The sequence below is a fragment of the Coenobita brevimanus genome, chromosome 69 (assembly GCF_032717465.1).
Source record: "Coenobita brevimanus isolate Jiangsu-jjx chromosome 69, ASM3271746v2, whole genome shotgun sequence".
In the NCBI taxonomy this organism is placed as follows: Eukaryota; Metazoa; Arthropoda; class Malacostraca; order Decapoda; family Coenobitidae; genus Coenobita; species Coenobita brevimanus.
This window is the reverse complement of record NC_137022.1, coordinates 7,697,485-7,711,462: the sequence shown is the minus strand read 5'-3', so window position 1 is coordinate 7,711,462 and position 13,978 is coordinate 7,697,485.

Below are 13,978 nucleotides of genomic sequence, written 5' to 3'. Positions count from 1 at the left end.
AGACAACTACTATACAGCACCGAAACTTGCCAATACCTTTCTGAGCATGGCATTGGCTCCTGCAGCACTGTCAAAAGTAATCGTGCCCACTTCCCCAAATTCATAGAGGCAGGAACCTCACAGCGAGGAGACGTGCACCTACGCAAGTCTGAGAAGATGCTGGCAATACAGTGGCATGACAAGAGGGTCGTGCACATGCTCACCACCGTACATAAGGGGGAGACGACAGACAGTGGGAAGGTCGACCGTAGGACAGGCAAACCTGTGATGAAACCTGATGCTGTGTTGGACTACAATATCAACATGCGGCTGGTGGACAAGTCCGACATGATGATTGGTGAGATCGACTGCCTCATGAAGAATACTAGGTGGTACAGGAAAGTTTTTCTGCATCTCATAGATATGACGATGCTGAACGCCTTCATCCTGTACAAGATGAAAGTCAAGCCACCCAAGTCCTTCTCCCTGAGGTTGTTCGCCAGGACTTGTGTCCAGCAGCTGCTGGAAAGATATGGTAGGGTGACAGCAGCAACTCCACGGCGCCATCCAGTAACACTTCCTGACCGACTTGAGCAGAGGGCGTATATGGATCGACAGACTTGAGCTTATGCCTGCCACAGGGAAAAGGAAGGCTGCGATTTGCAGGTGTCAGGTGTGTGCACATACCACCCACCGCACACCTGAGCACAAACGCACTTCTTGGCAGTGCGCTGAGTGCCAGGTTCCCCTCTGTGTTACCTGCTTCTTCGATTACCACAACCAGAAGCAGTTCTAACAGTGCAAGTGTGAAAGGAGAATAATTTGGAAATAATGTGTAAATAATGTGTAAATAGCAAGAGAATGCAATGGATGTTTAGTACATATGATTGAACAGTGTAGTATAGTTTTATCTTACTGAAAGTGACAGTGAATAACATAGTGTAAGTAAAATAGAAGGGTAAATATTGAAAATAGAATAGAAAATATAAATAGTAATGTAAGTAATTAGTAATATAAGAATATGAGTACAAATAATTTATGTTATAACAGTGAAAGTTAATCCGTGGCTCTCTACGTATTTTACTGAATGAAAAATTGAATGACTTCAGTGACAATAAACTACTACGACTGAAGGAAACTTATGGAGAAGACTCCAGATATATATAAGTGTGATATAGTAATACAAATATAAAGTGTGAGGGGTTTTATGAATAATAAATGACAGAGTACCAAGAGCGAACTAGCGCAAGTGCGAAGATCAGCTGCGCTCGTAATTTCCATTGCTTTCACAGTGTTTTTTTTTGGAGTATGGATCCCAAGCTACTTGAAAATCATAGAGTAGTGTTTATAGTGTTTTTATCTGGCTGTGGTAAACATATTACGGGTTGTCGGGAAGTGTAAAGTGGAGACTTCGTTACCCAACTTCAGAGGTCTCCACAAGTCCTATGGTAACCGATGAAGGCTCAACAAACATTCCAGGAGAAGGCTGATTGTATGTGCCATAAGCATATTTAATTTTAATATTCTAGGACTAATAACTGATTTTTGGTAAATATTTTTTGAGAGTCTGTCGGAGCCCGAATAACCCCGCGGGACACGCAAAACATTGGTAAACATGCCCACGGTGTAGGGGTTAAGCAGGTGCTTGATATGATAAAGCAGTGGAGTGTACTATCTAAGGTTCCATTCCAGAACACAGCTGTTACAAGCAATAATTTTAGTCTGATTTCTTTAATATGGGTAGGAGAAAATTACACACTGAGGTGGTTTGGCCATGTGGAGAGAGAGAGAGAGAGAGAGAGAGAGAGAGAGAGAGGCGAACGAGGAGAGTGTTTGTGAGTGAGGTGGTGGTGGGGATGGAGTGGAACAGGAGGGCTGAGGATAAGATGGAGGGATGGAGTGGAGAGGTATATGAGGGAAGGGGGTTTGAGGGGGGGGAAGGCCAGCGATTTGATAGTGCGACGTATAGGCGAGTTGTTTGTGGCCACCCCTTGCGGGATTAAGGCGTCTGGTTATAGGTAGATAGATAGTAATGGTTACAAAATCACCTATTATTTACGCAAAACATTTTTTCAGGGCTATTGTAAACAGGGAACTAATTACCAAGGAATATGGGAGACTACGATACAGTAAAAACATTTAAAAGTGGCTTCGTTATGTGTTCACCTTCTCATCCTCAACTGGCTATCGCAAAAGCTAAGTATTTTCCTTCCATCCAGGTCAAGGAGAACACAGCCAAGACCTCAGCATCATTATGTGATTAGTGTCACACATATCAGTGTCACACCCTTATATCAGTGTCATACCTTTATATCAGTGTTACACCTTTATATCAGTGTTGCACCTTTATATGTGTCACACCTTTATATTAGCATCACTCCTTTATTTTAGTGTCACACCTTTATTTTAGTGTCACATCTGTATATCAGTGTCACACCTTTATATTAGCATTACACCTTTATGTCAGGATCATACCTTTATATCAGTGTCACAACTTTATATCAGTGTCACACCTTTATATCAATGTCACACCTTTATGTTAGTGTCTGTCACGGGGTTTTTATGAATATGCAATATTAAAGAATATTATTCAATAATCTTGAGAGCAGGACAATGAATTGTCTTGTGAAAATCAAGCAATGATTACTTTATGTCAGCTTACTTCGCCGATTCTCTAAGGACGAGAATTTATAAACTTTCTCAACAGTACACAGCAGAGACTAATTATTCACACGTGCTGTTTATTAGTACTGTTGGCCTCTGGAGAAAACGACTCCACCCCTGACAATCAATAACTAATGCTATTAATGATAAACAAGTTCATGCTGATGCAATTAACTCCTAGATGGCACAATGGATTTGAGTTAATACAAAAGGACTAGCCTAAGTACCAGTTATGAATAGCAAAGCGTTTATGCAAGCTAGGAGCTGCAACTAGAATAAGCTTATGGAGAAATAAAACACGAGTTTACATTACATTAAGCTCAAGAAAAAGAACTGTTAAATTTATTGATTACAAAAAAATAAATATATGTTACATTTCAAAATGAATTTAAAATAAGGAGATCGCACTCACTTGCTCACTCAAAAGCTAACTCCTAAACCTAGGAAAAAACGAAAAGAAATACTGGTCAGAAAAGTGGACAAAGCGGATGACTGGGCATCATTACTGAGGAAGGACACTGCACACGCTGAGCCTCTCGCCAATCACGCTAGGTGGGAATACGGTGGCGGCAGGCACTGGGCGTCGTCGCTGAGAAAGGACGCTGCAACACACACTACCTGCTTCCACGGTGCGCAAATCTTGACTGATTCAAATTGTGGGAGAGAAGCGAGTGTCGTGGCCGCACTTGCTAACGGCCAATGAGTGCGAGCGATACACACCCGCAATTCACTCAGCAAAGGTGCTAACATTGCGCACAAGGACGATCACTTATGAAATAAAGAAAAATGTCCTGAAAAACACTCCCGATCGGGTGAATACGTGGCGGTTAAACTGAGCGATAAATACTGGGATTCCACTAGAATTCGCAGTTTTTCACTAAAGTTAATGTCACGAGTTTATTCAAATACTTAATCGTGCCAACTCGTGACATTACGTTCCATCAAAAATGAATTTTTTTTCGCAGGAAAAAAATTACAATATACATGCATATAAATCCTAACTCAGTCACACAAGATTCACACTGTGGTGTGTGTGTGTGCTATCCTGCTACAGGAGAAAGTCACAGTCGCCAGTGAGCGAAAAAACCTCGTATTTACGTTAATAGAAGCAAGCTTGAGGGAAAAACTCCATGACGACAGTGAAAAATCCTGTACTCAGGTCAAACTGAGTGAAAAGTTCGCTACATTTACATTAACAACTAATTGTTATGTAGCGTAATGTATGTAATACACGGTGTAGGTGTGACAGTTGTGGTGTAACTGTACCTACATGTAAAATTACATAATGCAAATCAATAATAAATGATGATGACGAGGCAGAAGAGAAGAGGCGGCAGCATGCATCAGGGAAGATCAGCTGTTCTGCACGGCAGTGCTGCACCCGCCAGCTGCACCTGCAAAAGGAATCAAGATGGAGCATCAAAAGTGTCATTTCTCTCTCTCTGCCTAGCAGTCAGTACTTATGTCATTATTAACCACGAAATTTAGTATTAGTTTTCACATATCTCTCAGGACCCTTGTAGTTTACTGGTTAACCTAACATTATTAACCAGGAAACGTGTCAGTTCTTGAATTGCTCAAATCTCTTAGAACGGGCAGTTTACTGGTTAACATAACTCTACACTTACGATTAATGCCAGAAAGCTGAGAATCGCTACGCAATCTCGGGCAGGTCATGTTTTAACACCCATCGTGGGTGTGAACACTCGTGTGGATATTGTGCATTCTCTGGGAATCCTCAGAGAGGCCCACAGGTCGAGACGTTCCACAAGGCAATTCATACACAGCCTCGGACTGTCTCTGCAGGGTTCTCAAACTTCCCCCTTAACTTATGGTATACATGTATATACAAGTCCTGGACATAACGTGTCCTGTGGGACCAACAGGCAAGACGTCAGGTCCACACCCACTTCACCACTGCCCTGTCTCTCAACTGACTCTGAGATTATGGGTGTGGATTTAAATGGCACAGGAAGGACGTGTCCCTGATTGATGTCACGTGGACAAACATTGCAGGAACCCACAAAACTATCTATGTCTCGTCCCATCCCTGGCCAGAAAAAGTCAGCTCGGATACAGCCCTGGGTCTTCCTTTTTGCCCATGGGACCTCCTGAGGCTGAACAATGACCCCATTCTAACACTGCTTGGCGGTAGTTGGCGGGAACGACAAACTGCAGTCGAACCTCTCCCTGGGGTGTTCGTGATTCACGGTACAGCCGTCCTTGTTTACGAAGGAACTTGGCTTGACCTCCCCGTGAATACTTTATCACTCTACCCTTTTGCTTCTTTTGCATGGCAGCAAGTGTCGGGTCAGAATGTTGTTCTTGAACAACAACTTGGCTACACATCAGATCTTGCGGTGATTCAATGGTCACCGGGGTGACACAGTCTGGAACCTCAGCCATGGCTCATGATCCTGTAGCCGAAGTCTGAGTAGCGTAATCTTCGGTGCAACTATGCTTGGCACCTGGAATATTGCCTATGATTAGGTCAAACAAAAGTTCTGGCATGACAACTGCGACTGTTGTACCAGTGTAAAAGAGAGATGCCACCTGGATACGTGCCTCAGGGAACAATCTCACTGATCCATCAATAAGGTTAGCTTGGATCTGTCGACCTGTGTACTGCTCAGGCTAAACTAGACTCTGCCTGACAGAGCAACCTGAGGAACCATTGTCTCTCAGGACCTTCACAGGAATGTCTCCCACAAACCCTGGCTGAACAAGGAAGGCACTGTCACCTGTGGGAGGGCCTGTGGGGGAAGCAGCTAGCCACTGATTAGGCTGCTGAATAAATGATGTGGCAAACATGGTGCCCTGTGAATTAGATGCCTGAGGGGTCGTACTCACTGCCAGGGGAGATGGAGCATTGGCCTCCTGTGGAGGAGTGTTCACTGTCGCTGTGGGACTAGTGAACTGTGGGGAAGTACCCATACTGCGAGGGACAACACCACCGTGCTGCTGCTGAGGAATGAAGGCTGCGTTTGCCTCCTGCCTCTGATACACTGGGGCTGGTGCTGAAAAGGTTTGTCCCATCAGTCGGTTGCATGGCTGATACTGCTGCTGATTAGGGTACTTGTTGTACAGCTTCCACTCAGGTTTCTGAGTGTTTTGCCCCAGGTCTTTCTTCTGCGGTTTTGGACCTTGGCCATTATTCTGAGAACGGCCTTGTTGCTGGGGTTCAGTCTGAGACAGTTTCCCAGAAATATCAGCTTTCCTGTTCCAGGTATGCTGCTTACAAGTTTGATACCCATATGCAGTGAAGAATGCATCAGCCTTCTTCAACATTTGGCTGGCATCTCTTACCTGGCAGATCTTAAGCTGAGCCATAAGTTCAGTAGGCCACGACTTTTCTAGCTGCGTGGCAGCATAAGGTCAATTATCCACTCACACGTGGAAGGAGTTTCATCTTTCTCCATCCACTCATCTAAGTAAGCAGTCAGCCGGTCAAGAAACTGAACGGCAGTCTCTTTTTCCTGTAAACGCGCCCTCATGAACTGACTCTTGGCGTCATCAACTGTGAGACCATACGCTTTGATGAGTGCGGCCTTCATCATCTCATACGTGAGATTGTGTCCACGAATTCTGTGGAGAATATCGAGGGCAGGGCCCTCAAACGGGCTAAGAAACTGAAGCTGCTTTGCTGCATCATCCAGCTGGTACAGTTGAGCCATGTCTTCAAAATGAGCTATGTATGGCTCGATTCGCTCGCCTTCCTTGTATGGGGGAAGCTTGATGTGTGGGGTCGCCATAGTATGTGCAGGGATAGCGCTCATGGAGCTTGGGCCAGCTGCACCAGATGTGTCTGAAGCCAAAGAATCTTGCTTGAGCTTCAACATTTCAAATTCATGTTTTTCACGTGCTTGTTGCTCAGCACGTTCATGTTCTCGTTGTTCACGCTCGTATTCACGTTCTCTCTCGCGTTGTTCTAACTCGAGTTCGCGTTGTTTTCGCTTGTGTTCTCATTCTCTCTCGCATTCCTTGCGCTGTTCTCACTTGTATTCGCACTCTTTTTCGCATTCCTCATGCTGAATTTGACGCTCCTCACGAGCATCACTCTTGCGTTGCTGTTCGTAATTAAACTGAGAGAGGGCAAAGTCCTTTATTTTCTCTGGGTCAGTAAGCCCCATATCTTTAACTTCCTGTACATAGACGCTGGTAGACATGATGCTAACTCAATCTAAGTAAACTAGCGACTCAGTACTGTCTGCAATTTGCAAAGAAAGATGTCAATAATCAAGAATAAAGAATATAAGCACAGGTTAGTGGTGACCAGTTTTATCTAATTAAACTGGTAAAGAAAGAAAATTAAACAAACAACTGACTGTGAAAACTATTACGTAAATTAATAAAAATGAATTAATAATCACCGGTAAGATAGTGCCTATAGACTTTAATGATAAATACCTAAGTATGAGTGAGTGAGTATTATCTCGTGAATAGCTTTAGAGCTAGGATTTAATATCCTGGCAAGGTCGCCAAATGTCACGGGGTTTTTATAACATATGCAATATTAAAGAATAATATTCAATAATCTTGAGAGCAGGACAATGAATTATCTTGTGAAAATCAAGCAATGATTACTTTATGTTGACTCACTTCGCTGATTCTCTAAGGACGAGAATTTATAACCTTTCCCAACAGTGCACAGCAGAGACTAATTATTCACACGTGCTGTTTATTAGTACTGTTGGCCTCTGGAGAAAGTGACTCCACCCCTGACAATCAATAACTAATGCTATTAATGATAAACAAGTTCTTGCTGATGCAGTTAACTCCTAGATGGTGCAACGTATTTGAGTTAGTACAAAAGGACTGGCCTAAGTACCAGTTACAAATAGCAAAGCGTTTATGCAAGCTAGGAGCTGCAACTAGAATAAGCTTATGGAGAAATAAAACATGAGTTTACCTTAAGCTCAAAAAAAAGAACTGTTTAATTTATTGATTACAAAGATATAAATTTACGTTACATTTCACAATGAATTCAAAATAAGGAGATCGTACGCACTCGCTCACTCAAAAGCTAACTCTTAAACCTAGGAAAAACAAAAAGAAATACTGGTCAGAAAAGTTGGCAAAGCGGATGACTGGGCGTCGTTACTGAGGAAGGATACTTTTCACGCTGAGCCTCTTACCAATCACACTAGGTGGGAATACGGCGGCGGCGGGAACTAGGCATCGTTGCTGAGGAAGGACGCTGCCACACACACTACCTGCTTTCACGGCGCGCAGATCTTGAATGATTCAAATGTGGGAGAGAGGCAAGTGTCGTGGCCGCACTTCCTAACAGCCAACGAGCGCGAGCGATACACACCCGCAATTCACTCAGCAAAGGTGCTAACATCACGCACAAGGACAATCACTTATGAAATAGTGAAAAATGTCCTGAAAAACACTCCCGATCGGATGAATATGTGGCTGTTAAACTGAGCGATAAATACTGGGATTCCTCTAGGATTCGCGGTTTCCCACCAAAGTTAATGTCACGAGTTTATTCAAATACTTAATCACGCCAACTTGTGACAGTGTCACACCTTTATGTTAGTGTCACACTTTTATTTTAGTGTCACACAATTATATCAGTGTCGCACTTTTATAAAAGTCACACCTTTATATCAGTGTCACACCTGTATGTGTCACACCTGTATATAAGTGTCACATCTTTATATCTGAGTCACACCTTTTATATAAGAAGGACACCACAGCTGTAGTTTTCTGTCATAAATAGACGCGGAAAGACAAGTAAGAGTGTTGCTCTTTGCTCTCCTCTGTGTCCCATTTCACAAAGAGATCTCACGGGGTTTTGCAGTGACAATAAATTTGTTTGAGCGAACGGCAGAAGTGACTGGATGAGGTAGGTACGGAGATACGCATGACAAGGGCTACATCACTTTTTCTTTCTTTCTTTTTTTTTTTTGAAGTGGCTCCATCTCACAGCAGGGCAGTTTGGTGTGACTAATTTCTCGTGAAATAGACCCGAGAATTACAGTTTTGTGTTAATGAGTTGATGGATGTGCAGCCCGTAATTACTGATCACTCTGTTGATAGTTCTACTTTTGTGCATTCCCGTTAATGTTTCTGACTCCCTTCCCTCCATGTAGGGGGGTTGGGGCTTAAGATGATGCTGTAGTCATGATGAAGGAGACATAATTGGTGTTGCTAAGTCATGACGGTTCAGCCGTCATTCATGAGCGATCATGACATTGTTTTAGATTAAAAATCATATGTACATCCACTTCTGTATCATTCGGGAGTCATTCATATTCCTTCCCTAAAGATGATGTGGATTTGTGAGTATCCCTCTTCGTACTGCTCGAGGTTGTACTTACGCTGAGAGCCGGGGAGGTGGGCACTGTCCTTGGGAAAGTATGAGAAGCATTGATGCGACACAAGACGTTGGCACTGAGGGGTAACTGTCTGGGAACGTGGGGATGGGGATTGCCAAAGGGAGAACTATGGGTGGGGGGGGGAGATACAGTATAGGTTACAGGGTCAAGGCTTGGGTGTGGATGGGTGTGTGGGTGTAGTGTGGGGGTTGGAAGGGGATGGAGGTGGGATGGAGGAGGGGATGGCAAGGGGAGGTGGATGCAGTTAGGGTGGAACAGATATAGTTAGTTGTAGGGATGAGGAGGTGGGTGAACAGGAGGGATGAGAGGGTAGGAGGAAGAAACGATAGATGGGGAGTGGGAACTTGGGAGGGGGGGGAAGGGGGGGAGGGGGAGTGCAGAAAGGTTCAAGTGGGAAGTTGTGGACATGAATAAGAAGTGGAGGGTGAGGGGGACGTAATAAGTGGAAAAAAAAATGAGGTTGGGGAGTGCTAGTGGAGGGGTGGAAGGGGATGAATGAGGATTGGGGCAGATGATGGGTTGGATGTACAGGATGGGGGGAGGGGGGATGGTTGAGGAAGCTGTGTAGGGGAGGTGGAGGGGGACAGTGAAGGGGAAATAGTGGATGACGGTGGAGAGGGATGGAGTGGAGAAGGGGTTGGGGATGAGAGATGAGGGGGGAGGGGGGAGACTAGAGAATTAGGGAGATAATGAGAGTGAATGGGGAGCAGGAGAGAATGAGAGTGCATGGGGGAAATGAAGGGGAGAGAATGATGGTGGTGGGGAGGAAAAATGGATGAGACTGGAAGTGAGATGGAGGGGGAGGGAAAGTGGGGTTGGGGAGGAGGGGGAAGTGCAGATTACAAAGTTCTTCTCAGTGACTCTTGTATATAATTATCACGTCTCATATCTATACATTGAAATTATTAGTGTCATGCTTTCAGTTGAAAGTTACAAGATATTTTTTGTATTATGAAGAAAAACATCTTGTAATAATAATAATAATGATAATAATAACAATAATAATAATAATAATAATAATAATAATAATAATAATGAAAACAATAAGAAGATGAAGAAGAAGAAGAAGAACTAAAACAACAATACATACGATAATAATAATAATAATAACAATCAGGTACATTCGTCCGCTATAAAGGACGGAACGTGGAATTTGGCGCCGCTCGCAAAACACGTTATTTAAAGACCCAAACCTTTTTTATTCAACAGTGCTGTGACCTTGACCTCTATTACCTACATGCAAACTTTCAGAAAGATAGGTCAACTCTAAGTATATTTGGAACGTACTAAAAGTACTCTACCTCAAAAACGTGCAAAAATTGTATTGTACCTCAAAAAATGCTAAAGATTGCATTGTACCTCAAAAAATGTTAAAAGTTGCACTCTGCCTCAAAAATTGATAAAAATTGTATCCTACCTCAAAAGGTGCTAAAAGTGCTAAAAATTGTACTTTACCCCCAAGAGCGCTAAAAATTGTACTCATCCTCAAAAAGTGCAAAAAATTTTATTCTACCTCAAAAAGTGCTAAAGTGCTAAAAATTTTACTCTACCTCAAAAAGCGCTAAAAATTATACTCTACCTCAAAACGTACTAAAAATTGTATTCTAACTCAAGAAGTGCTAAGAACTGTATTCTGCCTCAAAAAGTGCTAAAAATTGTACTCTACCTAAAATAGTGCTAAAAATTGTACTCTGTCTCAAAAAGTGCTAAAAATTGTATTCTACCTCAAAAAGTGTTAGAAATAATTATCTGCCTCAAAAGTGCTAAAATGCTAAAAGTGCTAACAATTGCACTGTACCTCAAAAGTGCTAAAAGTCCTAAAAGTGCTAAAAATTGTACGCTACTTCGTATGTTACACATGTGGAGGCTTTGACTGGATTTTAATGATATAAATAAAAAAAAAATAGCTTTGCCCTACACTGGTTCTCTACTGGGTCCACAAGTAATGATGTGCAGTAATTCTATGTTGTATTTCATTATTGGTTGGAGCATCTTAACCCACTAGGCCACCAGGCGTCCGTGTGGTTATATGATCACCACCCAGCGTAACAGATGGCTTCATGAGAATAAGCCACTTAGTTTGCCAGTGCAGTCACCTGAAGATAGCGCTACATTGGGTGAGTGGATGATGGGTGCCCTCACCTACCACATCAGTAAGACCAGCGCTGCATCAAGTGAGAAGTTGATGTATACGAAGTATCCTCGCCCACCACAGTAACAACAGCGCATCAGATGAGTGGATAGTGTATACCTTTGCCTACCACATCAGTAAGAGCAGCGCTACATCAGGCGAGTGGATCGTGGGTGTCCTTGCCCACCACTTCAGTAAGGGCAGTGCTACATCAGATGAATGGATGGTGGGTGCCCTCACCTACCACATCAGCAAAAGCAGCGCTACATCAGGTGAATGGATGATGGGTACCCTCACTTATTACATATAATAAGAGGAGCTCTATATGAAGTGAGTGGATGGTGGGTGCCCTCGCTTACCTCATACAGTAAGAGCAGTGCTACATCAAGTGAGTGGACAGTGGGTGTCCTCACCTACTACATTTAGTAAGGGCAGCACTACATAGGCGATTGGATGATGGCTGCTCTCACCTACTACATATAAGAATACTGCTACATCAGGTGAATGGATGGTGGGTGCCCTCGCCTATTACATGTAATAAGAGCAGCTCTACATGAAGTGAGTGAATGATGGGTGCCCTTGCCTACAACATACAGTAAGAGCGGCGCTACATCAGGTAAATGGATGATGGATACCCTCGCCTGTTACATATAGTAAGAGCAGCTCTACAGTCATGAAGTGAGTAGATGGTGGATGCCCTCGCCTACTGCATGTAGTATGAGTACTGCAACATCAGGTGAATGAATGGTGCGTGCCGTCGCCTATTACATATAATAAGAGCAGCTTTGCGTGAAGTGATTGGATGGTGGGTGCCCTCACCTAGTACATACTGTATAGTATGAATACCGCTACATGAGACGAATGGATGGTGGGTGCCCTCGCCTACAACATATAATAAGAGCGGTGCTACGTCAATTGAATGGATGGTCGGCAGGGTACTAATTCATTGTGGGACCATGGTAGCTAAAACAGAAGCAGCAAACGAGTGGATGAACCTGGTTAAGCAAGCTCGTAGTGCCTCTTCCTTAGCTAGAGGCAGGAGATATGGAAAGCGAGAAAGAGAAAGAGGTGGGGATAGAAGTGCTGTAGTGTGAGTGAGAGAGAGCAAGAGACAGCAAGAGGGAAGATTGGCGCCGGGAGAGGAGGAAGTCGTGGCAAGGTAAGAGTGAGGAGGGAAACAGGCCTACAGGGAATACCACAAGGGACATGGTGGGGTCGTGAAGGGAAGAGAATTGAGACGCTTGTTTGAAGTCGGGTGTTACTTGTGTGAGGGAAAGATTAAGAAAAGACTATAGACCAGGTAAGAGGAATTAATTGGAAAGCTGTACACCTTAGCTCTACTGGTGTTATTTCCAACTGTTTGGATTGATACAATATTTCCTTGACCTGGAGTTCTTTCCTTCTTAATATTATTACTCTTTCTGCATTACCACATTAATGAGTTTTTCCTCAGCCTATTATGGAATATACCATAATTCTCTCTCTCTCTCTCTCTCTCTCTCTCTCTCTCTCTCTCTTTGTGTGCGTGTAAGTGTGTGTGTGTCCTCTGTCAATTCTTTGCTAATCTTCCATACAATATCTGGTCCTCAAACCATCACAGACTCGGATATTAATAAATGGGACTAGAGCTATCCCAACCCAGTAAATATAACACTTAGGCATGGGACATCTGCCGTGTGCGTGTGTGTGTGTGTGTGTGTGTGTGTGTGTGTGTAAATGTCCTTAAAATATCGTATATTCTAGAAAGACTTTATCTGTGGGTATCGACCATTGGGCCGAAGGTCCTGATCATTAAGGGAAATATGTATATGTTTATACATGGACATTATATATATATATATATATATATATATATAGATAGATAGATAGATAGATATAGATATAGATATAGATATATAGATAGATAATATATATATATATATATATATATATATATATATATATATATATATATATATATATATATATATATTTAAAAAAAATTTATTGTTTTTACATTTTTATTTATTTCCATTTTTTTTTAACATTACATTATTTTTTGGAAAAAATACCTACTCTAAAACCCCTAAACCTAATAACCTAACAGACAAATCACTAACCCGTACTAAATCCTAAAGACACAAATAACTAAACCTTCATTAATGGTAAAAACACCTCGATCAAGAGAACACCATCGACTGCAGATACGTAAAGCCTTTATACATTGGAATCCGGCACTCATCACCTGCTGACTGTCAGTCAAGGCACAAACTAACATAGGGGACATCAATATATGAAAGAGAACCAGACGAAATATGAACATTTCCATATACGTCAGCTGTCGACACTAATTAGGACAACTTAAACAAGATTGTATAAAGTACTTAAATAATGTGTACATAATGTGAAGTACCCCACCCAACAGACCACCAAGAGAGACTGGAAGAACGAGAAGGGGGGAGATGGAGGGAGGGGGATAGAGGGAGAGGGAGAATCTAAGGAGGGGCGGAGAGAATCAGAGGGTGCAGGTAAGGAGAAGGAGAGGGGGATGGAGGGGTAGGGAGGAGGTAAGAGGAGATAGAGGAGGGAGGGAGGATGGAGAGGGAATGGAAGAAGCTTGTTTTTCAGGGAGGAGGAAGAGGTGGAGGGAGCCGAGAGGTGGATGGAAAATGAGGGGATAAGAAAGAAAGAAAACAGAGGACAGGGACAAAATTAGGAGAGAGGGAGGGGGGTGGAGGAAAGGAGGGGAGGAGGAAGAAGGAGTGTGAAGGGAGGAAGGTGATGGAAAATGGCAAGTTGGTGGAGAGTGGGGTTATAGCGAGATATTTAGTACCCCCTGAGATTAGTGTCCCCTGTGGAGGATGGGGGCGGATGATCT